Source organism: Biomphalaria glabrata, chromosome 12, assembly GCF_947242115.1.
Source record: "Biomphalaria glabrata chromosome 12, xgBioGlab47.1, whole genome shotgun sequence".
NCBI classification, from domain to species: Eukaryota; Metazoa; Mollusca; class Gastropoda; family Planorbidae; genus Biomphalaria; species Biomphalaria glabrata.
Genome location: NC_074722.1, coordinates 26,418,591 through 26,446,251, shown reverse-complemented (window position 1 = coordinate 26,446,251; position 27,661 = coordinate 26,418,591). Strand labels below are relative to the sequence as shown.

At 39.4% G+C, this 27,661-nt stretch overlaps 1 protein-coding gene across 3 annotated transcripts in view; it reads left to right on the top strand.

Moving 5' to 3' along the window:
• The first annotated feature begins 602 nt into the window (after positions 1-602).
• Positions 603-27,661, top strand: part of LOC106076351 (uncharacterized) — a 55,946-nt gene continuing 28,887 nt past the window's right edge. The window contains exon 1 of one of the 3 annotated variants that reach the window (XM_056005262.1): positions 603-1,147. The gene's annotated coding sequence lies outside the window, so the exon portion shown is untranslated. Of the gene's footprint in view, positions 1,148-19,249; positions 19,337-19,385; positions 19,465-27,661 lie in introns of those variants that run through there. The other 2 variants (XM_056005264.1, XM_056005267.1) reach the window with 2 other exon arrangements.

Here is a 27,661-nt window from a genome sequence, read left to right as displayed (position 1 = left end):
GACGCTGTTGCGTGTACACAGAGATTAACTCTTTCCGTGCTGGGTTACTCTCATGAAATAACCAGAGTTATATGAGTTATATATTTAAGTACATTATCTCATGTCATGATGTCGATTGTCAAAATGCAGGGTCCCTAAAGAGGTCAAGGCCACCGTACCCCCAAATCTCTAGCTACGCCACTGGAGCAGCGGTTCTCAACCTTTTAGGCTCGGCGACCCCTTTTTACAACCCCCCACTCTGCCGTGACCCCCCCCTCCCCATACACACACAGCAATAGAAGAATGGACAAAAACAATTCATTTTTTCGATGGTCTTAGGCGACCCCTGGCAAATCGTCATTCGACCCCCAAAGGGGTCGCGATCCGCAGGTTGAGAACCCCTGCACTGGAGTCATGATAGTATTTTTACATACTTGATCAACATTAAACCAACCACAGTCATGATAATATTCTTACATATCTAGATCTACATTAAAAGCTGCGAAAATCGATTTATTAGGCTGGACAACTCGATCAGCATTACGACATGTCTACATATAGATCTACTGCTCTATAAACATATTTGCTGGCGACTACAGCCTTGTATTCGAGTTATCTCTCCGTTTCATCAAATGTCACGCAAGGGCAGGTAACCCAGACTGCCGAGGTTGCAGACACGCAAAAACACTGACAAGAGTGACGGTCCGCTGAGGCTTCGTGAAATTAGTGCTTTTAAACACTTCCTGTGAATGTCGTCTGCTGAGAAAAGATAGAGAGGGGTTTTACACTACCGTGTAGCAGAATTACTTCTGCTTTACAGCAAGCATTTTATAGTGAATGTGTTTGTTGTTATATTGGAGAATATTTAAAGCGAAATGTGGATTATTTTCTCTTTAGTGAACTTGGACTAAATTTAGATTCTGTCTCTAGATTTAGGTCTAGAATCTTAATTAGATCTAGTATCTAGTCTAGACTTTGATGGGATCTCTGTATACTATTAGTCACAATTAGTGTTTAGTTAATAGTTATAATATTAAATAATTAATACAATATTTTCTTACTGAAGTGAAAGTGTGTCATTACTTTTCTATTGCCTGGCTGTAAGGAAAATAAGATCTACACATTTGGTCTTACATTTTAAAAGTTTAAGGATATCTGAAATCGTTAGGTAAGTTGTTTAGCCTCTATATATCTAGATCTATTGGATTTATTTATAAATTAGATGAAGTCATTAGATTCTGCAACAGGGCCGGCCTTAGATAATTGGTGGCCCTAGGCGAGGGGTTTTTTGGCAGCCGCAAAGGAAATAGAAAATATAAAAATAAATTTAGGCAATTTATTTAAAACCTTGTTTACTCTAATGATAACATTGGGCACAACTTTCGCTATTTTTTTTTATTAAAAAAAATATAATTATTATAGAGTCCTGTGCGAAGCCCCCACCAATTGGAGGCCCTCGGCAGCTACTTAGTTTGCCTATTCTGAGGCCTGCCCTGTCTAAAATTGCATTGCATTGACCCCATACATATACTATGATAGTCTCCTAAGCATATTGCAAAATTCAATGCAACTCTTGTTTGGTTAGGGTTACGAGACGTCCGACAAAAGGAACACATGCTGTCCTCCGTCTAAAGTACTCTCAATTATTAAAGTTTCTATATATTATTCGGTTGTTTACTGCTATTTCATGCAATCTATCAAATGAATTCTATCGTTCGTATTTTCTTATTCAAACTCATTAACTCAGAAACAGTAGAAAGCTAAACCTTTTTTTTAAACCTATATTCCTATATTCAGAGGTGTTCCAAAGTAACCTGTTAGTGAGTTCTGGGGGGGGGGGGTGTTCTTTTGTAAAATGTATTGCATTTTTCGGATGTTCCTAGTCCAAACCTCCCGCAGGACAACGGGGATGGCCGCGGGTATGAACCTTGGACCATCGAGAAGTTCGAACGACAGACCAACGCATACCACACGACCAGACAGCCATGCTAACTTTGAAGGAGCGACTACTCGTTAGTTGGACTAAAGGAGTCAGTGAGAGACATTTTTCACACAAAGTACTAGTTAAGGAACATGTGGTGCTTGGAGTTTTGGACAAATCTTTGCGTAAAATATGGACCTCTGCAAAAAAAAAGTAGCGTCATCTGAGAAATATGATACTTTAAATAGCCCAGTAGTTTTACAGCCTATAATATACTGACATGCTTCATTGAATACATCGTAATCCTAAGTCTAGTTTTTTTTTTTTTTTTTGTCTTAGTCCTCTTTTGTAAGGCTTTGTCCTCCTTTATAAGCATTTTCCCTCTATTGTAAGATTTGCCCTCTTTTGAAAGGATTATTCTGTTTTGTAAGGTTTGCCCTCTTTTGTAAGGTTTGCCCTCTTTTGTATGGATTTGTCCTCTTTTGTAAGGTTTGTCCTCTTTTGTATGTTTTTTGTCCTCCTTTCTGTCCTTCATTGAGCCCGGAGGTGTCTAGTAAAACTAAGTTTGGTTCCTTAACAAAGCATGGGTTCAAATGTAAAAAATTTCTGTAAGATAATGTTATCACGAGATGCTCTTCTACAAGTAAAGAAGGTCAGTTTTAATCACAGCTGTTGACTAGAATCTTATTTATACCTACCTAGACGGAAAGCTTACTTATATCTACTAGACCAGCGATGCCCAAACTACGGCCCGCGGGCCAGATCCGGCCCGAGACGTGCTTCAATCCGGCCCGCCAAAACATTGGAACAAAATGATTTTAAAAAATGTAAAAATGAGAAAGTTACGATTGATATTTTCTTTAAGTTAGAATTCTCACTCTTTATTTGGTGAATTCCATCTTTATGTTTGGTATTCTAATATTCATATTCAATATTTTTTTTATTGTAAGAACACAAGTGTTGTTGTTTTTTTATGTAGATAAGACTTGACAGCTATTTTTAAAATCTTGAAAAATTCCGCTACTGTCTTGAGCTAGCCGTGTCCTTGACACCTTGTATGTACAACACAGAGCATCATTGATGCCTCGTTTTGGGTCGTGTTCTTTTAATGTCAAAGCGATTGGTACCGTATTGTTTAACGTTTGTGATTTAATAAAATGGGAAAATCTAAGAAACGAAAAGTGGATTCTGCATGTAGAAAAGTGAACAGATCTTTACTTTTTTGTGGAATTTGATAATAAGCCAACATTTTTCATTCGTAAAGAAAGTGTGGCTGTTTTTAAAGAACATAACATTAAAAGGCATTATGAAACCAAATACATAAACACAAATGGTGACATTCTTGATTTGAGCCATGAAGACAAGATTGCCAAGTTACGAATAGAGATCGTGGGATTGACGAGAATATTTAACAAAAAGAGACAAGAAAATGAGTCGGCGATAAGGGCCAGCTACAGCTCACATCCTAAATAGAGCAATGAAGCCTTTATCCAATGGCGAATGTGTAAAAAAAAGTGCTTGCTAGCAGTGGTGGAAGAAATGTCTTGAAAAGAAGAATGCATTAGAAGCTGTCAGCTTTTCTCGCATGACACTACAAAATTTCCGTTCACATTAAAAGACAGAGCAGCAGAATTCGAAATGTTTTCTATTGCTGCTGACGAGTCCACTGACATAACCGATACCGCGCAACTCTTGGTATTTATTCTCGGTACAAACAGCAATTTTGATATAAGAGTAGTTAGCAGCTATGAGGAGCATACATGGGACTACAACTGCAGAAGACATGTTCAAAGAAGTGTCAGACATCATAGAAGACCTTGCTCTTCCTTGGAATAAATTAGTTGGAGTGATTACTGATGGCGCTAGAAATATGCCTGGATGTCACAGTGGACTGACAGCAAGAGTTATTTTAAAAAGTTGAGTCGAATGGAACTGAACCCTTGCGGCTTCACTGCATCATTCACCAACAAAATCTCTGAGGAAAGGTTTTGAATCTAGACTATGTGATGCTGATTATGTTCAGTACTGTGCATTCTATCAAATCACAAGCGTTGAATCACAGAACTATCAAAGATTTTCTGACAGAAATATGAAGACGTTCTATTTCACAATGAAGTGCGGGCTGGTTAAGCTGAGGAAAGGTATTAAAAAGTTGTTTTTTTTATTTGAGACACAAAATTTAAATATTTAGGATGGAATAATCAAAACAAGTGCCAGAACTGAACGACCCCTCGTGGTTGTGGGATTTGGCTATTTTATGCGACATCACATCAAATCTAAATGAACTCAATAACAAACTACAAGGGAAAGACACATTGCTTTCGCATGTGTGTGCAGACATGAGCGCTTTCCAAACAAAATTGCAACTCTTCATTCAACACTTCCAACCTGAACCACTCTACAAAATGATGAGCAGCTAAATTAAGAAAAAATTATCCAACTTCTGAGGCTCTTGATGAATAATTTCTGTGAAAGATTTGTGGATTTTCATAATTTAAAAATGAAATCCGTCTTTTTCAAAATCCATTTGCTGCCGATGTGTCAAGTGCCCGACAACTGGAACTGATTGACTTACACAGCCAGACATCCCTGCTTGACAAATTTCAAGTGATGCAGACTATTGACTTCTACTGCGTGTTACCTAAGAAACTTTTCCAAATCTTCGGAAACAAGCGTTAAGGGTGATCACAAGTTTTTCAAGCACTTATTTGTGTGAATAAACTTTTTCAGTGATGAAATATGCGAAATCCATGTTACGTAATCGACTCACGGATGAACATCTAGATTCAGTGCTCCGACTTGGTGTTTCATCTATGCAGACAAAATATTCAGAAGATGGTTTTGGATAAACTCCATGCATCACATGAATTTATGTAAGTAGGTCCACAAATAAAACTTATAAAAATAGCTTATTGTATTTTTTTTCCCTTTTTGGTGATATGGCCCGCGACACGAATGCCAAAAATTAAAATGGCCCGCAGACCAAATAAGGTTGGGCATCACTGTACTAGACATGAGTGTATACAGTTAAACTAGACGAGCTAGCTTTAAAACAGGATATTTATATTCATGTTGACCTGTCTAATAGAAGGGAAGCAATACAACTGTAACAGACGCCATGTAGATAAATACATGCATAACTTTTTTTTAAATACTAAACAATAGGATTCTTTATTTAATAAGACACAAACACTGTATATAAAAATGTATATCTGCGAAATTTGGGATGGGTAATAGTTAGCATTCTTATTGTCATGGTATTATGGAGTGTATGTCTGTGTTTCCAGGGTAATGATGAGTTTTTTGGTGGCGTAGAATGATGAAACCATGAACTGGTCAATCATAATTTATGTTAGGAAGTCGCGTAGTTGATAGTTGAACGGAATCAAAGACGTGGGGAAGAATGTGTTTTTGTTGAAATATCATTTCATTCTGTTGCTACTAGACCAATATCTCAAGTTGAATATACGTATATTTATAAATAAAAGTTTTATTCAGTTTTGTTTTCATAAAAATTATTTAAATTTATCTTGAGGGTTTTGACGTTCGAAAAACGCAATCAGCCAAAAAAAAATTTTAGCATTTATTAAGACTCAAACCCTATGTCTTTCTTTTGCAACCAAGAGAATTGTATTACTTAATCACATTTATAAAGTGAGGTTTGGGGGGCGAGGGGGTAGTATTCCTGTTTTGTTTTGTTTTTTTAATTTTATTATTGATGTCCACATAAAGAGATGCTTATTTAATATCACCTCATTTTGTAAGTACTAAAGAATACTCAAGTTGATTAGACTTGAAGAGCTCATTAGTTCACAACTTAGAGGATAAAAATAAAGGGAAAAGAATGACTCCTTGCATAGTTATATTTGGATGTTATATGGAACAAAATAGTTTTTGTTCGAATGTACGCGCCTATACCTTTTAATTAAGGAAAACGATTTTTTTTTTTAGAAACATAGGGTTCAGTGGCAAGCTTTTTAATAAACTTTTCTTTTTTTGTACAGAATTTCTTTTTAGTTTTTTTTTTGTTTCTCTTTTTCTTGTGTAATGTTCCATAACGTTAGGAACTAGTGTACACGTAAGTTGAAACAAATATGGTAGCTGTGTACAAGTTGGTGTCAACGCAGCAGTCACTCGTCATAGTCCCGTGTCAATCACCTGTCACTGTCAGCACGTTAGAGGACTGGGGAAATGGACATTTTTCCATCTTGTAAGTTATGTTCATCCCCTGTCCTCCCCCCCCCCCCCCATCTTCAAGCAGCTTTGTATCTAAAAAAAATTCTGACTTAAGCAGAACAAATGTCTGGAGCTGATTGTGGTCGATATCTTCGGAGCCCTCAACAAAAAATTGCTTGCGGAGTGGGGCATGAAATGGCTGTGTTAAGACCGAAGCGAATTCATTGTTAAATTAAGCAACTAGATCTAGATCTGTAATAGTTGATCTTTGCTCTTAGACCGTGACAAGGCGCACGGGGCAGACCGTCTGCCCGATTTCCAAAGTCATTTCTGGCGTACCTTGTTTCTTCTTTAACGGGTCACGTCATCTCGTGGCAAGGTACCACATCGCAATCCTAGTTGAAGAAATAGATCTTGATCTTGGACAATGATTTAACACTGAGAGTGGTAGATCTAAACTAAAATTTAGGTCATCAAAACAACAACAACGTGAAAATGGCTAAGCCTGGCGTTTGTTGGTAGCACAAGAATTCGGCATGCTTGATGTACATGACCTGTACATTACTCACCGACACTTTTTACAAAGCTCAACTCACTCTGTCTGTCTGTTAAAAAGTTGGTACACATTTCTCACACACTCATTCTCAGATCAAGTTAAAATTTTTGACAATTATTTCTTGTACCTAACGAAACAAGAATCAATAAAAAGAAAAACAATTAGTTAATTAACTATTGTCAATTAATTTTTTTGTTTGGTAAGAAATCGTACTTAACAGATGTGGTAGTATAAGTAGAACTAGTCCCCTTCAAGAGACTTCAGCCCTGAGTTCAAATTCAATGCGTACAACTTTTTTTATGCATTTAAAAAGCGATCACGGCAACATTTACAAGATAAACCATTCTCCCCCCCCCCCCAAAAAAAAATCCCTTTTCCAGCTTGTTTAGACATGATAGGATCATAGCGTATTAAGAAAGCTAAAAGCATGAAGTTGCGCTTAACAAAAACAATTGGTAAAAATATTATTATTCGTACAGATTTATTGTTGGTCTAGATCTATTACAAATTTAATCACATGACTGATCCAAACTAATTGATAAAATAACACTTAATATACTATTTGTTTGTTTTTTTTTTCTGAAAAAAAAAAAGTATTTTTTATGTTTTTATTGGTTTTACTTTATTTTTATAAAGTAGAGTCACAACTTGTTTTCATCCACTCATTTCTTTATAGTTTAATAGTTCCTCTCTTTGAATGTTGCTTCTTAAATTAGGTATGAATAATATATGCATATGCTTTTTAACCTTTTTAAAAACAAATGGGGTAAATAGTTTTGCTACTACGAGATATCTCCCCTTTTAGCAGTTCAAACTGGTTTCAGACACATAGCACTTATGTTAATCAGAAGCCTATTTAATAGATGGCAAGACTATCCCGTACTAAAAATGAATTCCTATAACACCAATGGAATTATCAACATCAAGAACCTACTTTCATTCAAGACTGTACTATCTATAGATTAGTGCTAATCTATCTTGAGACGTTGCATTAGCGTTTTAACCCAAAGGGTCAACAGAGAGCTCCAGCGTACGGCCCTGCCCTCCCCCTTCTCACTTGCAGGTACACACGCACATACTTTAACCATAATCCCTTGCAATGTTAGTTCTTCCGCTCCACACCCCTCTCCCTCCGCCCTCTCCGTTAAAGTCATGTCCTGCTTGATCCAGTGAACAGCACGTGATTTGAAACATCTGAAGGCATTGTCAGGTCCCCGGGTTGAAAGACTTAACTCGGGGAACTGACGGCAAACTTTGGGGACCATGGCCAACTGAATCAAGATGATTCTATAGATTATTTCCCCACACACACAACCATTTATATACAAATAGGCATACGAGCATGTCTCACAATTAGCTGAGTATGGAATTTAATTTAGCAGACGACTATTTTATTGAAACAAGCATTCTTCATTGGATGGAAGAAGAGCAAGTCATAGTTGACATTTTTTGTTTGGTTTTTACACAAGAATTTTCGCGCCAATTCCCGAGAGAAATTTTATTTAGAGAGTAAAAAACAAGTAATATATATATATTTTTTTTTTAAATTATATATTTGATTTGTCATTTTAAAAAAATATTTAAAAAAAAAACGAAATGTGGATCGAACTCATCAAATTAACATTATTAGCACGATGCTCTAACAGATTAACTAATCAGACATACTACTTAACGTGAAATAATTGATTACAATTTTTTTTACTTCTGGTTTTCATTTTTTTTTTATCTTAAGACTTTGAGAATAACAAAAGTGTGAGTCAATAGTAAGAATTGAAGGTTCTTATACTATCACCAAAAACAATTTACATGGACATTGGCGCAAAAAGCTTTTTTGCGGGCATGCCAATCGTAACCAATGTTTGTTTTGTTTTCTTAGAAAAACTGAGAATAAAAAAAAAAAAAAAACAGGTCTGAGTTTTTCTCGATTTTTCTCGCGCATTACCGGACTAAGAATTGTTATCTCAGCACGTTTTCATTCTTAATTGTCCTGTTTTCTTCTTTAAAATAAATAAGGCTTAATTTTTTTTTTTAATGTAGCAAATATTATTTTGATACGGGCTAAATCTCTGAAAACAAATCATGTGTAAAACTGACCAGTCAAAAGCATTAACTTAAGGACATGTCACATGACGACCTGATTACATATATAAACTTGTTGAGTTTTTAGGCTGTGAGCGTGTCTCTCATTTTGCTTTGCCCACGTGTTTGTTTATAGCAGCTGGTGTTTGGGTTAGAGAGTGCGTGCTGTGTTCTTGCTGCACAGCTTTGCACGTGTCTTTTTTTTTTGTTAGAGAGCTCTCTGTGTATGGTCAATATTGGTCGCGTGTCAGTAGATATAAGGGATCAATCTGAGCCGAACTTGTCCTTTTTGCGATACTGGATTCAGAGGCGTAGTGAAGGAGGGGGGGGGCAAAGGGGGCACGATGCCCCGGGCGCTACCCTAACTGGGCGCCACACATAGAGAGGCGCCTATATATGTTCATTGTAAATGGGTGAGGGGGGCGCCAATAAAGTACCTTGCCCCGGGCGCACGTTTTGCTCGCTACATCTTTGACTGGATTAGTCTTTTTTTTTAAGGTTGATAAAGAATAAGGACTTTGAAAAGGTAAATGATTGACGCTATCGCTAAGGATTTCCGGAAATATTAGTAATAGTGTTTTGGAAAAAAAAACAATGCCAATTTTGTAAGACGCTTTCTGATTGGCTGGAAAGTGCGCTTTTGTTTTGCAGTTCGAGATACTGACCAATAAAAATTACCTTTTCATACATAACAGGAATTAAAAATGGTGTTAATCGTATTTTAATTCTGATATTTTAATTCTGATTAGTGAAAAAAAAAAGATTAAAATCGGTTAAAAAATATACAATTTATGCTCTATTGAATTTTTTTTGCATAATGAACGAGCTAAAATGTACCTTTAGTAGCATCTTTTAAAATATTTTTAAAATGTAATTTAAAGTATATAAATAATAATGAATACATAAACTTTCATTACAGAATCATTTGTACAAGTTCGACTTTTTTTTGTCCCGATTCTTTAAAAACAGCAGTTCAAGCTGTTCTTAACACCAAAACTGCTCTGAAACAGATCTCATTTGAAATGCTTAGGTGCTGTTCATTTCCCACGAGTCACAGCGAACAAATCACACCTACAGATCTGTATAGCTTCATTAGAACTATTGTATTCTATAGTGACATTCATAGCACGTCTGTGAAAAACACAAAATAAAATGTACTGGGACTACACAATAGAAGTCAATGAAACGTTGATACCGTACAACCGTCTATGAATGTGAACAATGGGGATGCAAAGGGAGACAAATAAAGGAAAGAACAGAGCCAAACATTCTTATAAGAGTCGTCAGATAAATATCGTAGGTTGGTGTTGTTTTCTTGTGCAGGTGTTAGCTAGTTCATATCACTCTTTTTTAGCGGTCCCCCGAAAGGGGAAAAGGCGCTATTAGTTTTGTGTAGCCTGTCTGTCCGTCCGTCCCGTTTAGATCTCAGAAACTAGAAGAGAAAATGAAAATCGGACATCATGATATTTTTACCTTTACCTTTACCTTTACCTATCCCTTAGTCTGTTGGACCGTTGGGGCACCAGGCAAGATTTGTCGACCGTCTTTCTCCATTCCTCCCTTTTTTTTGTCTTGTTCAGAACCTCTCTCAATGGCAGGCCTGTCCATTCTTTAATGTTGTCCTCCCATCGCTTTTTCTGTCTGCCTCTTCTTCTTTTCCCTGGCACTGTTCCCTGAAGAAAGGTCTTTGCGAGCCCCGTAGATCTTGTAATGTGGCCAAAGGTTTTAAGCTTTCGTTTTTTCACAATAGTAAGCAAGTCGCCATGGGCTCCGATCGCTACAGTAACCCTGTCTCTGATTTCTTGGTTTGTGATGCGGTCTTTGAATGTGATGCCTAGGATCCTTCTGTAGCATCTCAATTCCATTGCTAGGATCCTCCTCTCAAGCTCTGCATTCAACGTCCACGACTCACAAGCATATAAAAATGTGGCCATGACCAGAGAGCGCATCAGTCTAATTTTGGTGCCGAGGACTAAGCCCTTATCTTTCCATATTATTTTAAGTTTTGAAAGGGCTGCAGTGGACTGTGCTATTCGGGCCAATAATTCGGGTTTTGTTCCCTCATCTGAGACAATAGCTCCGAGGTATTTGAAGCTGTTAACACTAGTTAGCTTTTCACCTCCAATACTGATGCCTCTTTTAAAGCCCTGATGGCTATTGGTCATAATTTGAGTTTTTTCGGCATTTATTTGCATGCCATATGCTGCGGAAGTCTTGTCAATGCGCATCACCAGGTCAGCTAGTTCTTCTTCTGTCCCTGCTAGGCCGTCAATGTCATCTGCGAAGCGCAAGTTAGTAATTCTTCTTCCTCCAATGCTAACAGTACCTTCATAGCCATCGAGGGCATCTTCCATTATCCTTTCAAGGAAGATATTGAAGAGTGTTGGTGACAGTAGGCAGCCTTGTCTTACTCCAACTGTGGTTTTGAACCAGTCCCCAATATTATTGTTGAAGTACACCGCACTGGTGGCCTCCTTGTAGAGGTTCTGGATAACTTTGATTATGTTTTTATTAATGTTGTACTTTTCCATTGTCGCCCAGAGTGCTCCGTGCCATACTCGATCGAAAGCTTTCTTGAAATCAATAAAGACATGGAAAAGATTCTCTTGGTGTTGGAGATATTTCTCACAGAGTATTCGGAGGTTTAGGATTTGCTCTGTTGTGCTGCGACCTTGTCTAAAACCTGCTTGTTCTTCTGATATGATGTTGTCTGCTATCGGTTTTAGCCGGTTTAATATGATTTTTAACAATACTTTGCTGGGATGACTTATGAGGCTGATGGTGCGATAGTTTTGACAGAGTTGTAAGTTGCCTTTCTTTGGAAGGGTTATTATGAGTGATTGGGTCCAGGGTTTGGGCCAATCTCCTGATTGCCAGATCTTGTTGCAAATCATATAGAGTGCGTTTATCATAGTTTCTCCTCCCGCCTGAAGAAGTTCGCCAGGAATGTTGTCAACTCCGGCCGATTTTCCCTTTTTCTGGGCTTTTACTGCTGCTGCTACTTCCGAGCGAAGAATCGGATAGTCGTCAATGTTGGAAACTGTCGGGACATTTAGTATCTCTGGATCTCCTGAGATTTCAAAGTTATACAACTCTGAACAGTATTCCGTCCATCTTTTCAACACATCCTTGTCCTCGGTTAAGCATTTGTTGTTTTTGTCTTGTATTGTGTTGGTTCTTCCATGCTTTGAAGTAGTGAGGTCCTTTACTAATTGGTACGCTTTTTTGCTGTTGTTTCTATTAAGTCCTTGTTCAATTTCTTGACACTTATTCTCTATCCACTTTTTCTTCGCTTCTTTCATTCCCTTTCTAATCCGTTTGTTGACGCTTTTGTATTCTTGGACATATTTTGGGTCGGACAGCTTTTTCCCTTTAAGCTCCCGTCGCTTGTCACAGAGTTGGAGTATATCCTCTGTTACCCAGGGTTTTTTGGGCGGGCGGAGCTTCCCTAATATTTCCAGGGCTGTATCTGTGACTGCTGTGTTTAGCATATTGACTTGCGTATCGATATCCTGGTCATTGGAGTCCAAGATGTTGAGAGCTGCAAAGCGTCCTCCTACTTGTGCCTCGAATATGGCAGCTACTTGGGGGTCTTTCAGCTTGTTCAGGTCAAATTTTATCCATGATATTTTAGATCATTCAAAGTTCTGATGCAACGGCTACTTTTCCGAAAGTGAACCATCTAATCTTAAAAATTATCTATGCAAGCAGATTTTTTCATAAAAAATACACAACTTTTTCAACTATTCACTATTAATAATAACAAACACGGGAGGCTCTTTTGTAGGGGATGTGATAACGTATCATATTTTTAACACATTTATGCAAACGGTTTTTTATTTTTTGTCCAAAAAATATTGTTTTTACATTTGTATTGCTAAGTTATATAAGTTCTGTCATACTACATTTACAGAAAAAATGTAAACTATTTTTTTAAAGAGAAAAAATCTATTTAGTATGCGTATAAATTGGACAGAATTTAAAACAACAATTAATAAGTAGTTTTTCATATTATCGTGTGTACTGCAGCGCTACCCTGCGGTTATAAAACACTCAACCAATGGGGCAAAATTGTTTTTTTTAGGGAATTGTTTTTTTCTTGAGGATTTGAATAAGAGATTGACCCTTTACAATACAATAATATCAATTAGATATTCATTAAAAGACATCTGTTAGGTCAGGTTCACATCAAACTTCACATTACTTTCGCCTATCCTTTGGTCTGCTGGACCGCTATGGCACCGCACAAGATCTGTCAATCCTTTTTCTCCATTTCTCTCTGCCATTTGTCTTTGATAGAATTTCTTTTTGATGTCCCTTCTGAAAATATTGAAACCTGCCTTTTTACCTGCCTGGGGGGACCACTTCCGGGACCGATTTTGAGTTTGTGTTTCCACACAAACTGTCCTTGTAACCTTGTTTTTCTCTCTTTCTTGATTTCCCTCAAATTTCCAATCAGGTTCTGATAATAGTATTTGCCCAGTTAACTCTTTCTCTCCTAACTGACGATACCAACGTTGATTTGACCATTTAAATTAAATTGATTTTTGTTTTTATAAACTTTAATTTGTGTTATATAAAAAGAGCATGCACTCTTCGATAATTATATACCTAAAATATCATTTCCTGATTAGGCCTACATACAAAAAAAAGTTAATGAAGTTACAGGGTATTGAAACACAAATTAGCAAAATGAATAATTCCACCGGAATTTAGAAAATAATTACGGAGAAAAAGAGTTAAAGCATAACTAGATTTAATTTAATTTAATTCATTCTCTAGCACGTATACAATCACTGACGTAATACTCACATTAGTTTACTACAATCTAGAGATATAGAAATTCAGCGTTTTAGCAAGAGAAGATTATCCATACTTACTATAATGAATCCCTTCTAACGGACTATGATTGTCAGGTCAACTGTGACACTTGTTATGTAGTCAAAGGTGGATAAAGAAGACGCTTTAAGGACACCCGCAAAGCTTCTCTGAAAACCTTCAGGATTGACCCAGCCACCTGGAAGACAGAAGCACATGACAGAGCATCATGGCGTTGCGCTGTGAAAACTGGTGCACACATTGCTGAGGAAAAGAGAACAGCGCTGGCAGAAGAAAAGCAAGGCCAATGACGCTAGCTCCATCTGGAATAAGCTGCCCAATGTGCAGCCGAACATTCCGGGCTCACATAGGTCTCACCAGCCACATGAGGAGGCACAAAGCCCCAGAGCAAAGCCCTCAGCTCCCTGGATGACAAAAGTGGTCAGCATCGAACCACGATGGACGAACTATAGTTTCACTGCATGTAAAAAATACTAGATCTAAAATACAGTACTTAAAGAAAGATCGTAATACTTATTATAAGTTTATTAGAATTACATAAACACTTTCTTCGTTGAGCGTTGTCACGATTTGAATACCACACGTTTTCTACTTCTCCTGGTCAGAGGTCACTCGTGCTGGTGTAACAAGAGACATGATAGTCAATTACATTATTACATGATATGCACATGACCTTTGACCTTTAACTTGAAACTTTTGCTTGCATTTAACTTTTCCTAGCCTAATTTCCTCTGACATTTATATCAAGCTAGCATTTTGCTAGATAACTAAGTTGGTAGAGCGTCGCGTTGCGCGAATGTCCTGGGTTCATTCTACGTTTCTTGTTTTAATCACTCTTTTATAGGCATCATTCTTGTTAGAGCATGCTCAGTGCGCTATGGACTAACCCCTTTTGTGTACATGTGGAAGAGGGATATATCTGGGAGAAGGTTTTCCGTGCTGCCTTTAGGCACTTACCAAACACAACTCAGCCCAGGTCAATTTCAAACTCAAACCGCCTTGATAGGCTTCAACTCCTTCTCTCCTTGTTCTCCCATTAGATCCCAACTAATTCAGCTACACTAATACTTTGGTTTCGATTGACCTGGTAACAAAAAAATATGGCCCCTTGGTAAGTCCCTTAACTAGACCTGGACTTGTTTTATCGCCTGGTAAGTGTTGGGTTACAGTTTGAACCTTAGAAGTGACTTGTCAGAAGAGTTCAGGTTTGTTTCTGTGTTCAATGTTTTGACATTGTTTTTGGGTCCATTAAACGTGGAGACAGGAGATCGTTAGTACAACAGTAAACTGAGAGGTGTGAAGTTTATAGACTTCCACGGTGAGAGAGAGAGAGAGAGAGAGAGAAGGTCAGTGAAAGAGATATAAAGAAACCTTGGTATTGAGAGGTAGGCTGGGAAGTAGAAAGAGAGAGAAAGATATGAGAGAGAACGCGAGAGATAGAAATGGAAAGAGAGAAATAGGGAGAGAGAAAAATAATGATAGGGAGAGCAAGAAAGAAAATTAGAAAGAGGGGGAGGGATAGAGAGAAAAAGAAAGAGGGAGAGGGATAGAAAGAGAAAGAAAGAAACAGAGAGAGAGAGAACGGGAAAGAAAGATAAGGAGATAACGAAAGAGAGAGGGAAAGAAAAAAAGAGTGAGAGGTTGACTGAGAGGGAAAAAAGTACCAGAGATGTAGGAGTAGGAAATGAGTAGAGAGAGGTAGACACCGAATTAAACCAAGAGATGGACCTGGGAGAGAGCTGGGAAGCAGAGGTAGGCATTGAGTACATACAGAGAGCAGGGAGGTAAAGTGGCAGTGAGGAGAGATACAGAGCAGACAAATGTAATACAGAGTTAGTTATAGAGGGATCAATAGAGAGGCAGGAGGTAGAGTGGGATATAAACGAAGAGGAAGACAGAGAGGTAGAGAAACATGGAGAACGAATACAAGGAGGATTTCTTTAAAATGCACATACACACATAAAATACAAATACATACTACAGGCCTGTTTGTCTTTTTGTTTGTGTTTGTTTTGTAGCTGATGAAGGCCTCGTGGCCCAAACGTGCTTTGTTTAGCTTGGTCCCGCATGTTTATTGTATTCTCTATTCAAGGCTTCATAATACACAAAAGTAACCAAAGAGGAAGAGAGAGATTGGTGGTTACAATGTATCAATAATTCCCGCACGCGCACACACACTTTCTATTAACATTTTTCCAATTTATTATCTACACACTTGCATAAAGCGTGTCCCGTTACAGCAATGTGCAGATAATGTTAGTAGACCCAACCATTAATGGACCTCATTGACCTAAAAACGGCCACGTGATAATATTGATAAAACAACGAAAAAAATACCGTCACGTGATAACCATTGTTGATTGAATTTATATCGTAATTTTGTTTCTTTACGATTGATGAATGAGGTCCATTACAACGTTTTTACAGTTAATATAAATATACGGATTTTTACAGAATCGTTTACTACGGCTACAAAATTAAGTCCCTCTTTCAGACCTTTGAGATCTATAGGGCAGATGGTGTAAAGGTCATCTGTTTCTGGGGTCCACTGTTTACGAGGGTGTCATGTGTCCAGCACAACAAACAAACGCCTTGACTTTGCACAAGTAATATCAAGTACTCATTAGATCTGGGTGGACTCAGATGCACTCTAAAGATCCCGAATTTCAAAATTCTAGTCTTCACCAGGATTTTAACCCGGGACCCCTCGCGCTTTACCACTCAGCCACCGCGCCTCTACCTACTACTGGATTTATATTAATATTAGTGAAGAAACTGCTGACACAGCATAATATCATTCGGATAGATAGATAGATAGGTTTAGCTTTGTTTTTTATTAGAAGGCTAAGTGTAAGACAGTTTAGTATTATAAACGCAGCCATTCTATATTATAATTATGACTATGTTTGGACAGCTTTGTATTTTTATCAAGCGATGCATTAGTAATGTTACAATGGATGGGCTAAGACAGTTTGAGAACCACTTTCCTGAAGAGCATTTGAAAACACTACACTAAATGAGTCCATCTCCCCAGCTGACATCACACACCACTGTTGTGTACTTCCTTTTGTTAGTCCAATGTAAAGTGCAGTAGAATCGACTGACAGGAGTGTGGACCCTGTGGACTGTGGACAACTAATAGCAAAACTACTTGTGCAAAGTGGAGAATTATTTAGGTCACTGGGTCTCAAGCAGCTCATAGCCAACCCTGACCACTAGTGGGACCCTAGCCCCGTTTCTATAGTGATTTGGACAATGTTAATAAGGATTCAATTAGCCCAAGCTTGTGGAGAATATGGATCATCAGGAAAGAATTCTGTGTCATAAAAAACTCATTAAATTTTGACATTTTCTGATTCAGGAGTTAGACTATCAATTGTATAGATTTACCAGAGATAAGGATCAATCGAACTTCTGCAAAAACATTTTCGCTTTGTTATATGACCCCCGGAAATATAACGTACTTGCACCGTTTAATGTAAAATAATATGCAGGAATTCGAAAGGTACATTTTTCAAAATTAGTTTTAATAATATATATATATATATATATATATATATATATATATATATATATATATATATATATATATATATATAGTAAGTCGATACTGTCTAACCGAGAAAGAGCGCGGAAGTCCATATTGTCTAACCAAATTAATATTGGTGTCCGGTCATTTCATACCCTGGTCACTTCATCCCCGTGCCATTTCATCCTAGGTCATTTAATCTCTGGTCATTTCATTTCTTGGTCACTTTTTATTTCATTCTTGATTTATAGTTGAACTATTAATTAAAAGATGTCGAGGTCAGTCGGTAAGTTTGAGTCTACTGAACTGTTTGCCCTCTAGTTGGATGATTGTTTAAACTTCAATCTGCACAGGGAGACCGCACATTGTGTAGGAAGCTGTGCAATGGAGACTACATTCTATTAGTAAGCTCTTGAGACAAAAACTAATAAGAACACACTTGACTGTACCAGAGGCTACTTATCAGCTCATCTGTATTGCTTTATTAAAGCTCTGTTAGATATCTCTTGAGAACCAGTACAACAATAGGCAATATATCTACCTTGAGCTCTATTTTAAAACGTTACGTTCAGTTATTTGAGACTTGTTTATGACGATTTATGGTAATCTATGGTGGTTTGTTGTGAACTTTTGGGTTATTTTCAACTACATTATACATGCTTATAGTTACACACACGCGGTTGAATAAATATTTCTATTATACATAGCTCATTGTTATGCATCGGTTTACCAAGGAGAGGGATAGGCCTTCCAAATCCAATTTATATGGGCATTTACACTGAAGGGACCAACATGAACTAACGTATTTAAATGATGTAGATCCATGTCTAGGGGAGAATCCCCTGGGGACACTTCTGTTCAAATAATTGGGAGAGTGTCAGCTGCTACTCCTGGTTAGAACTCAATGCACTGTTGGGACTTGTGTTGTATACGTGCGTATACGTATAATGGAACCAAGGAAGATATAGAATGATGGGCTTCCCGATTACATTAATAATATACTCATAATACGTACACTTTTTTTTCTTTGATTAGTAATATCGGTCCTAGTGTTCAAGCTAAGTAGTGAAGCGAGAGACTGACTAACTAAAGACTCACAATCCTATTTAATGATGTGACTGTTAATTCTTTATTTGATATCTTTAGAGTCTGTGAGACCCAAGCCACGGCCCGAGGGTCATATTCGAGCGATCTTTCAATATAGCGCATTGCATTTTTCTATGAAGTGGCCGGTGACACATTTGTTGAAATGTAATTGTCCTTCATTCACTTATCGTTGGTAACAGCGATCTTTAAAATAGCGCCATTGCATTGTTCATCTTATCTACGTCTTTGTACATCTAAGTCTCCCCCTTTTTCCTTTTCTTGCATTGCCTCCACATTTCTTCAAATCACTTTTCCTTCTTTTTCTCTCTTAGCTCCCCTTTCAGACATTGTGGTCTATATGTAAAGGTCATCTGTTTCTGTGGCCTACTGTTAACGTGGGTGTCATGTAGCCAGCACAACGATCAATCGTCTTTACTTCCCCAACTGTCAGGTACCCATTAGAGCTGGGAGGACTCAGAGGCGACCAAAGATCCCGAAATAAAAAATCACAGTCTTAACCAGGATTCGAACCAGGAACGCCAAGCGCTTTACCGCTCAGTCACAGCGCCTCCGTCTCTCTTTATATTTATTTTCTTTAAAAAAAAATATATTTCAATATAAACCGGTTCTTAACAATGAACATGCAAACAGAGAGAAAAGTACTAGGATTAACTACTTTTTGAAAAGTATTTATATACCCTCTAAAGCACTTTTTATTTAAAGTAGAAATAGATTTTAATACAAAATGTAAATCTTTGAAAACGAATTGTAAAGAATACGTTATCATTTCAGTGTCAGGTAAAGGGTCACGTGTCGACCTGGACGTCTATTGAGTTCCAGGTTGAATTGAATCTGACTCCATATCACAAAGAACGTCAACCGAACGTCTCAATCATTGCATTGATTTAATAAAAAAAATTACTCTTTATAAAAATCCCCCAAGACTACGGCGTCCTCAGAACACGGCTTTCAGAATGTTATTGTTTATTTTGTTCTGCTCTCCTCTGCTATCTCCCTCTCTCCCCCCCCCCTACCCCCAGGCCCTCCTTTAAGCACTCGTGTTTCTCGAGTACATTTAAGTTTCTGCCGAGCCGAAGGTCGAGCTCAAATTAATAATTCAGTGAATACACTCCACCGTAAGCTCATTCACAAAGCCAACTTGACTTTTGGGGTAAGTTGAAGCCTCTTGTATGTATGCTCCCATTGTGTACAATTTGCGGACAGCGTTCGCAATTAACTCGCGGGAGTGAAACAATATTATGACTTCGACTGCAGTGCGTTGCAAGGCTTGTTCCAATGGTGAGATAAGCGAGTTATTGTAGTTTGATTATTGATTACGCTATGCCAAAATGAACATACGTAAGATTAGGGGATTGCTATGGCTATTTTCCATTTGTAAGAAAGAGCAGATAATCTGTTTCACTATGTCAGAATGTATAGTAAATCAAAATGTATTCTACATACACCTTATAAACGCAACTATTTTAGCTAAAGTTTAGAAGTAAGGCGATCGTGGCAACTGCTGACTAAATATATATATATTTAAATTACTATTATTATGATTTAGCAGATGAATCTACTTAAGGAAAAAGAAAAGCACACTTATTATAGAAGTGACCTAAGTCGATTAGTAATTTTTTTTTAAATAACTATTATTATATCGTTTACAAAACATTTTACATGCCATGGATTTATGATATTGAGTACCGCCAACTCAAATGGGTACCTGACTTTAGTTGGGGAATGTAAAGTCGGCTGGTCGTTGTGATGGCCACATGACATCCTGCTCCTTAATCACTTTTCCTTCTTTTTCTCTCTTAGCTCCCCTTTCAGACCTTGTGGTCTATATGGCAGCTGATGTAAAGGTCATCTGTTTCTGTGGCCTACTGTTAATATGGGTGTCATGTGGCTAGCACAACGACCAACCACCTTTACTTTTCGACAACTGTCAGGTACGCGTAAAGAAACTGATGACCTTAACATCATATGCCCCACAGATCGCAAGGTCTGAAAGGGGAAACTTTGCAACTTCTGTTTGTGATATATATGATTAGCTAATAAATGAAGCGTTAAATGTATATGCTACATCAAACTAATTATTTAAAATAGGAAATTGGTTTCCTCCCACGTCCAGCTTGGTACGACCTACTTCGCGTAATTCAATTTTTCCAATGGGAGAAGATACAACACGATTAAATTGAATTTTGCATTTCTTCTTGAATCTTGACTTTCAAAGTCATTAAACATTTTTTTTTTGTATTTAGCGGTTTCAATTTATGTGTAGTTGTAGAAGAGAAGATCGCGCTGTTTATTCCTGACCTACCTTTTCTTCAGGTCAGTTTTACAGAAGTAAAAGAAATGGTACAGCCTCCTTTTGTAATAACTATTTATCTTGATTTATCCTGACTTGTCTTGACTTATCTTGACTTATCTTGACTTATCCTGACTTGTCTTGACATGTTGGTGGAGTAAACAAAAGTATGCTTTGCTTCCAAAGTATCAAATTCATTCTGCTATGAGATTGTGTTCCCAATACGCCACCGGCTGCATTTCTGCTGCTCCTTTCTGATATGTCAAAGCCGAGACTGTCGTGTGACATTCTTCTCTTGTTCGGTGAGTTCCGTGAGTGAGAATTTGACACCGTGAAACCAGCGGGTCACAAATATTGCCAGAGCTTGACCTGCTAAATACTTGCAGCGTTTCAGAACATTCTGATGAGTCCACTTGGTGGCTGTGTCCGACCAATTGGTTGGGCATCGGCATCATAATTATTTGTCAAATTTTATAGTTCGACTTCTACCATCTGTGTGACAGCAAAGACATGTTTTGGGAGGAGGAATGATGGCTACGAGGGTGGAATTGTTTGCCTGCCGATGGTCTTGAGTTTAAATCTTAATTTCGGGAGAATTTTTCAACAGATAAAAATATGAAATCAAAATTGCCAGAGACATTCTTAAAAAAATGTGATTGTTAACTAGGCGCTTTTCTTTTTCTGCAGCTATTTGGGAGCCCCATGGGGAAACCACCGCTGCCGGTGTATACATTGCACAAGGTATCTCCCAAAATGGAGATCTAGATCTTAAGTTAACCCGAGATGATATAAATCATCGAGCGAAACAGATGAGCAAAGTATGTGATCTTGGTTTTGAGACAGGGGGAGAAACAAAGGGAGGGACTGCAAGGTTGCACATGAGGAGAGACAAAGGGAGGGACTGCAAGGTTGCACATGAGGAGAGACAAAGGGAGGGACTGCAAGGTTGCACATGAGGAGAGACAAAGGGAGGGACTGCAAGGTTGCACTGGGAGAGAGACAAAGGGAGGGACTGCAAGGTTGCACATGAGGAGAGACAAAGGGAGGGACTGCAAGGTTGCACATGAGGAGAGACAAAGGGAGGGACTGCAAGGTTGCACATCAGGAGAGACAAAGGGAGGGACTGCAAGGTTGCACATCAGGAGAGACAAAGGGAGGGACTGCAAGGTTGCACATGAGGAGAGACAAAGGGAGGGACTGCAAGGTTGCACTGGGGGAGAGACAAAGGGAGGGACTGCAAGGTTGCACATCAGGAGAGACAAAGGGAGGGACTGCAAGGTTGCACTGGGGGAGAGACAAAGGGAGGGACTGCAAGGTTGCACATCAGGAGAGACAAAGGGAGGGACTGCAAGGTTGCACTGGGGGAGAGACAAAGGGAGGGACTGCAAGGTTGCACTGGGGGAGAGACAAAGGGAGGGACTGCAAGGTTGCACAGGAGGAGAGACAAAGGGAGGGACTGCAAGGTTGCACTGGGAGAGAGACAAAGGGAGGGACTGCAAGGTTGCACATGAGGAGAGACAAAGGGAGGGACTGCAAGGTTGCACATGAGGAGAGACAAAGGGAGGGACTGCAAGGTTGCACATCAGGAGAGACAAAGGGAGGGACTGCAAGGTTGCACTGGGGGAGAGACAAAGGGAGGGACTGCAAGGTTGCACATCAGGAGAGACAAAGGGAGGGACTGCAAGGTTGCACTGGGGGAGAGACAAAGGGAGGGACTGCAAGGTTGCACATCAGGAGAGACAAAGGGAGGGACTGCAAGGTTGCACTGGGGGAGAGACAAAGGGAGGGACTGCAAGGTTGCACTGGGGGAGAGACAAAGGGAGGGACTGCAAGGTTGCACAGGAGGAGAGACAAAGGGAGGGACTGCAAGGTTGCACTGGGGGAGAGACAAAGGGAGGGACTGCAAGGTTGCACTGGGGGAGAGACAAAGGGAGGGACTGCAAGGTTGCACAGGAGGAGAGACAAAGGGAGGGACTGCAAGGTTGCACTGGGGGAGAGACAAAGGGAGGGACTGCAAGGTTGCACAGGGGGAGAGACAAAGGGAGGGACTGCAAGGTTGCACATGAGGAGAGACAAAGGGAGGGACTGCAAGGTTGCACTGGGGGAGAGACAAAGGGAGGGACTGCAAGGTTGCACATGAGGAGAGACAAAGGGAGGGACTGCAAGGTTGCACTGGGGGAGAGACAAAGGGAGGAACTGCAAGGTTGCACAGGGGGAGAGACAAAGGGAGGGACTGCAAGGTTGCACTGGGGGAGAGACAAAGGGAGGAACTGCAAGGTTGCACAGGAGGAGAAACAAAGGGATAAGTGGAAACGAGATAACTAAATACCATGGGGGGAAAAGAGAGAAGGAGAGGGAAACTAAAAAAAGAATAAAAGGGAACGAAGTAAAAGTAAGACAGGGAGTGAAGGTAGGAGTGGGAGGAAAAGAGAGGAAGGGAGTGATAGTAGGGGAGGGGGAAAAGAGAGGAAGGGAGTGATAGTAGGAGAGGGAGGAAAAGAGAGGAAGGGAGTGAAAGTAGGACAGGGAGGAAAAGAGAGGAAGGCAGTGAAAGTAGGACAGGGAGGAAAAGAGAGGAAGGCGGTGAAAGTAAGAGAGAGATGAAAAGAGAGGAAGGGAGTGAAAGTAGGAGAGAGATGAAAAGAGAGGAAGGCAGTGAAAGTAAGAGAGGGAGGAAAAGAGAGGAAGGGAGTGAAAGTAGGAGAGAGATGAAAAGAGAGGAAGGGAGTGAAAGTAGGAGAGAGATGAAAAGAGAGGAAGGCAGTGAAAGTAAGAGAGAGATGAAAAGAGAGGAAGGCAGTGAAAGTAAGAGAGGGAGGAAAAGAGAGGAAGGGAGTGAAAGTAGGAGAGAGATGAAAAGAGAGGAAGGCAGTGAAAGTAGGAGAGAGATGAAAAGAGAGGAAGGCAGTGAAAGTAAGAGAGGGAGGAAAAGAGAGGAAGGCAGTGAAAGTAGGAGAGAGAGGAAAGGAGAGGAAGGGAGTGAAAGTAGGAGAGGGAGGAAAAGAGAGGAAGGCAGTGAAAGTAAGAGAGAGATGAAAAGAGAGGAAGGGAGTGAAAGTAGGAGAGGGAGAAAAAGAGAGGAAGGCAGTGAAAGTAGGAGAGAGAGGAAAAGAGAGGAAGGGAGTGAAAGTAGGAGAGAGAGGAAAAGAGAGGAAGGGAGTGAAAGTAGGAGAGGGAGGAAAAGAGAGGAAGGGAGTGAAAGTAGGAGAGAGAGGAAAAGAGAGGAAGGGAGTGAAAGTAGGAGAGGGAGGAAAAGAGAGGAAGGCAGTGAAAGTAGGAGAGAGATGAAAAGAGAGGAAGGCAGTGAAAGTAGGAGAGAGAGGAAAAGAGAGGAAGGGAGTGAAAGTAGGAGAGGGAGGAAAAGAGAGGAAGGCAGTGAAAGTAGGAGAGAGAGGAAAAGAGAGGAAGGGAGTGAAAGTAGGAGAGGGAGGAAAAGAGAGGAAGGGAGTGAAAGTAGGAGAGAGAGGAAAAGAGAGGAAGGGAGTGAAAGTAGGAGAGGGAGGAAAAGAGAGGAAGGCAGTGAAAGTAGGAGAGAGAGGAAAAGAGAGGAAGGGAGTGAAAGTAGGAGAGGGAGGAAAAGAGAGGAAGGGAGTGAAAGTAGGAGAGAGAGGAAAAGAGAGGAAGGGAGTGAAAGTAGGAGAGGGAGGAAAAGAGAGGAAGGCAGTGAAAGTAGGAGAGAGAGGAAAAGAGAGGAAGGGAGTGAAAGTAGGACAGGGAGAAAAAGAGAGGAAGGGAGTGAACGTAGGACAGGGAGAAAAAGAGAGGAAGGGAGTGAACGTAGGACAGGGAGAAAAAGAGAGGAAGGGAGTGAAAGTAGGACAGGGAGGAAAAAGAGGTTTGGAGTAAAAGAGAGGGAGGAAGTGAAAGGGAGAGATGGACGGAAAAAAAGAGACGGGGGTAGAGGGACAGGTAGAAAGGGACGGCGGAAAATAGAAGGAAGGAAAGAGAGGGAAAAAGGAGAAAGAGTGACTGAGGAAAAGGGCGGGAGGGAGAAAGGTAAAAAAAAATGATACGGAAGAAACTCGACAAAAAGCCAGATAAAAGAGTCATTTGTCTATTTCTGCGCTCCAGATAAGATCTCAAAGAATGATTAAACGAGTTTGTTTTTTTAAGTATAATATACGATCTCTTCAAGAATAGTATTACCTCCTATTCGTGTTCACTTTCCAACTCAATCTTCTGATAAAAAAAAATACATTTATCTTGACTGGGAGGATAGTAAATAATAAGAAGAGAGTAGTTTAAAAATAGAAACTTTGAGACCGTAACAAGTGGACAAATTCAGTTCTATCAGAGCTCTTTGGTCTAGAATACATCTGATATTTGGCTGCGAAGAAATTGATTTATTACATAACGCTAGAGTAGCTAGACCAGGGGTTCTCAACCTGTGGTTTGCGACCCCTTTGAGGGTCGATCGACGATTTGCCAGGGGGTCGCCTAAGACTATCGAAAAAATGGATTGTTTTTGTCCATTCTTCTTTTGCTGTGTGTGTGTGCGGGGGGGGGGGTCGCGGCAGAGTGGGGGATTGGAAAAAGGGGTCACCGAGACTAAAAGGTTGAGAACCGCTGAGCTAGACCATCAGAACTATGCAAGGTGTGTGCGTGTGTGTGTTATGGTGGAAATGAGTTTACTTATCTCATTAAAAAAAAAACAACTACATAAGTATGTGCATCACTTGTGTATATGCATGTATGTGCCTGTGTAAGCGCCTGCTTCAGTGTTGGGACATGTGTACTTTATTTTCGTAATTTAATGGTGTGTGTGTGTGAATAAGTGTGTGGAGGTTTGATATCCTCCACTAACAGGAAGAAGAAAACTGAGATAGTTAATCAAAGTACTTGTTGTTAAAACATCCCAATGCTTGAGCTGATGCATGTCTCAAGTTCTACTTCCTTAATAAAGTTAAAATAGAAAAGTGTGTCAAACTCCGTAGTTTAGTTACCAGCCTGCTTCCCACATCACTCAGACATTCCTCGGTCGATTGTTTCAATACCTACCTCGTGCGGACATCTTCTCAATACAATGCTTGCACTTCTCCCCCCTCTTCCAATACATTGTCTGTGCAGTTGGATAGGTAGATGAAGGTGAACTCAACGGGGGCGGACAAATGTGCACCCGGTGAGCAAACATGAACGCCCCCCACCCCCCCGCTCTCGGTGTTTCGTTGTTTGCTCGCGGCTCAGTCGGTACATTTTGCCAGGTAAGATTGTCAGTGAATGTGTCATTGTTTTAAAACTGTGACACTAAGAGATGACCCCGGGTGGGGGGGGGGAATGAGGGCCGGGAGGGGGTTGAGTTGGCTCAACGTTTGTCATTATACGGGTAACGTAAATTGAGTACTTTCCAACAATTCACTGTTGAATGAGTGGAATACCAATTATGAGATTTAGAGGAAGTCGGCTCCTGGTGGACATGCAATGACATGTCTATCAAAATAGTGAACATTTCCTAGAAAGGTCAATGAATTCAAATTATCATTACAAATCTAACCTTTCGCGATTGTCGGTTGCCCTTTGGGAGCTTCAAATAACGAAACGATCCATACTTGTTTCTCTTTATGGAGTCCCGTAGGCGAAAAATATGTAGCTGGCTCCTCCGCCCTCCCCTAGCCAGTGCAACTTTAACATATAAGGCTAGTCATCGAGTCCGAAGATTAATGAGGAATGCAGTATTTCCAGAGGCTACGCAGTCCCAGCTGTGACCTACATATTTTGCCTCCTAACCCTCCTAACCCTAACCCTCTTCCAGGGTAAGCATAACCATTGTCCGCCGGTGGTCGATTAAGATTTTCTTAATTTAAAGAAAATCTTTAACATAGAAATAAAACACAATTTTCACATTTATATATATATATATATATATACCCGGTATATATACAAAATGTTTGCAATCCAAATTAACCAAAAAGTGCCAAGTAAATCTAGTCCGTTTTTAGTTGTTTTTTTTTTTTTTTTTTTTTTGGAAGTAGTGTTTCGTAATTATTTTTCAAGTCTTTTGTAAACTAGATGATTCTTTCTCAGCTAAGTTTTTGGAATGGCTGCAGGAAATCCCTTCACCCGTTTCCAAGAGCCAGCAAATGGGGTCCTGGGAAAGCGCTGAAAGTCCATTATGCGCGAAAGTTGTATTGGTCAGTCAACATTCTTCACTAGGTTCTGTTTGTCCGACAAAGTTCTCCTCCTCATTGTCTAGTGATGCCCAAGGTACGGCCCTCTGGCCTTGGCCGGCCCCTGACGAGATACTATCCAGCCCATCAAAACTCTTCCCCCAGAAGCTCAGTTCCATTGACTCAATGTTTTTGTTGTTTTCGTTGATTCGTCCCGAAACACTTGGACTGAAAAGGGTTAAAACATTATCGTGCTGTTCAATTGCACGTGGCTTATTCGTGTTTCAATAAGTTTACCAAAAGAATGACAACAACATAACTACGTTTTAAAAAAAAAACTAATTTATAACATTTGACATATCATTCGATCATATCTTTATTATTAGATCTGTCTGTAAGCTAAAATCTTATGTGCTACAAGGAGGGACTTGATTTATTTAGTAAGCACGGAAGGGTGTCAATTCTTAATCATCTAAATTCAGTGAATTTTAAATAGGCCTTACACGAGAGGCTAAAAGAAAAAGTAGAAAAAAAAAGCAGCATAAATTTTATTTTCATAAATTATTTACTGTTGTTTTTTTTTTGTTTTTTTTAAGACATTATTTTATGTTGTTGTTTTTTTTTTGGTCTAAAGATTTTTTTCTTTGTATTTTAGGCTCAATATTTTTAAGTACAGTAGAGTATTTAATTCTGTAACTCAAACTTATCATGTTTTTTTTTTTTTTGGGGGGGTGGGGCTTTCACCTCCGTTTTCCGTAAATAAATGATGTTTGTATGATTTAGTGAGGTTTAACGTTGCCGTCCTGAAGTAGGTTTCGGCCTAACACTAGGTTGTAATAACCCTTGTGTCGGAAGGTTAGTCTAAAACTTTTAAAAGAAAACAATATGAAAGTAATTCACGGTCCCGACGTCCTAAGTATCTCTGTCTATGGGTTAAATGATATAGATATGCTGCAGGTCCTCCTGGCCTTGTTTTCTTTGACTCACTTAACACTGAATACACTTAACACTGAAGTGACTGAATACACACGCAATCTTAACTTTGCATTTTAATTTTTAAAGAATTACAACTAAAATGTAT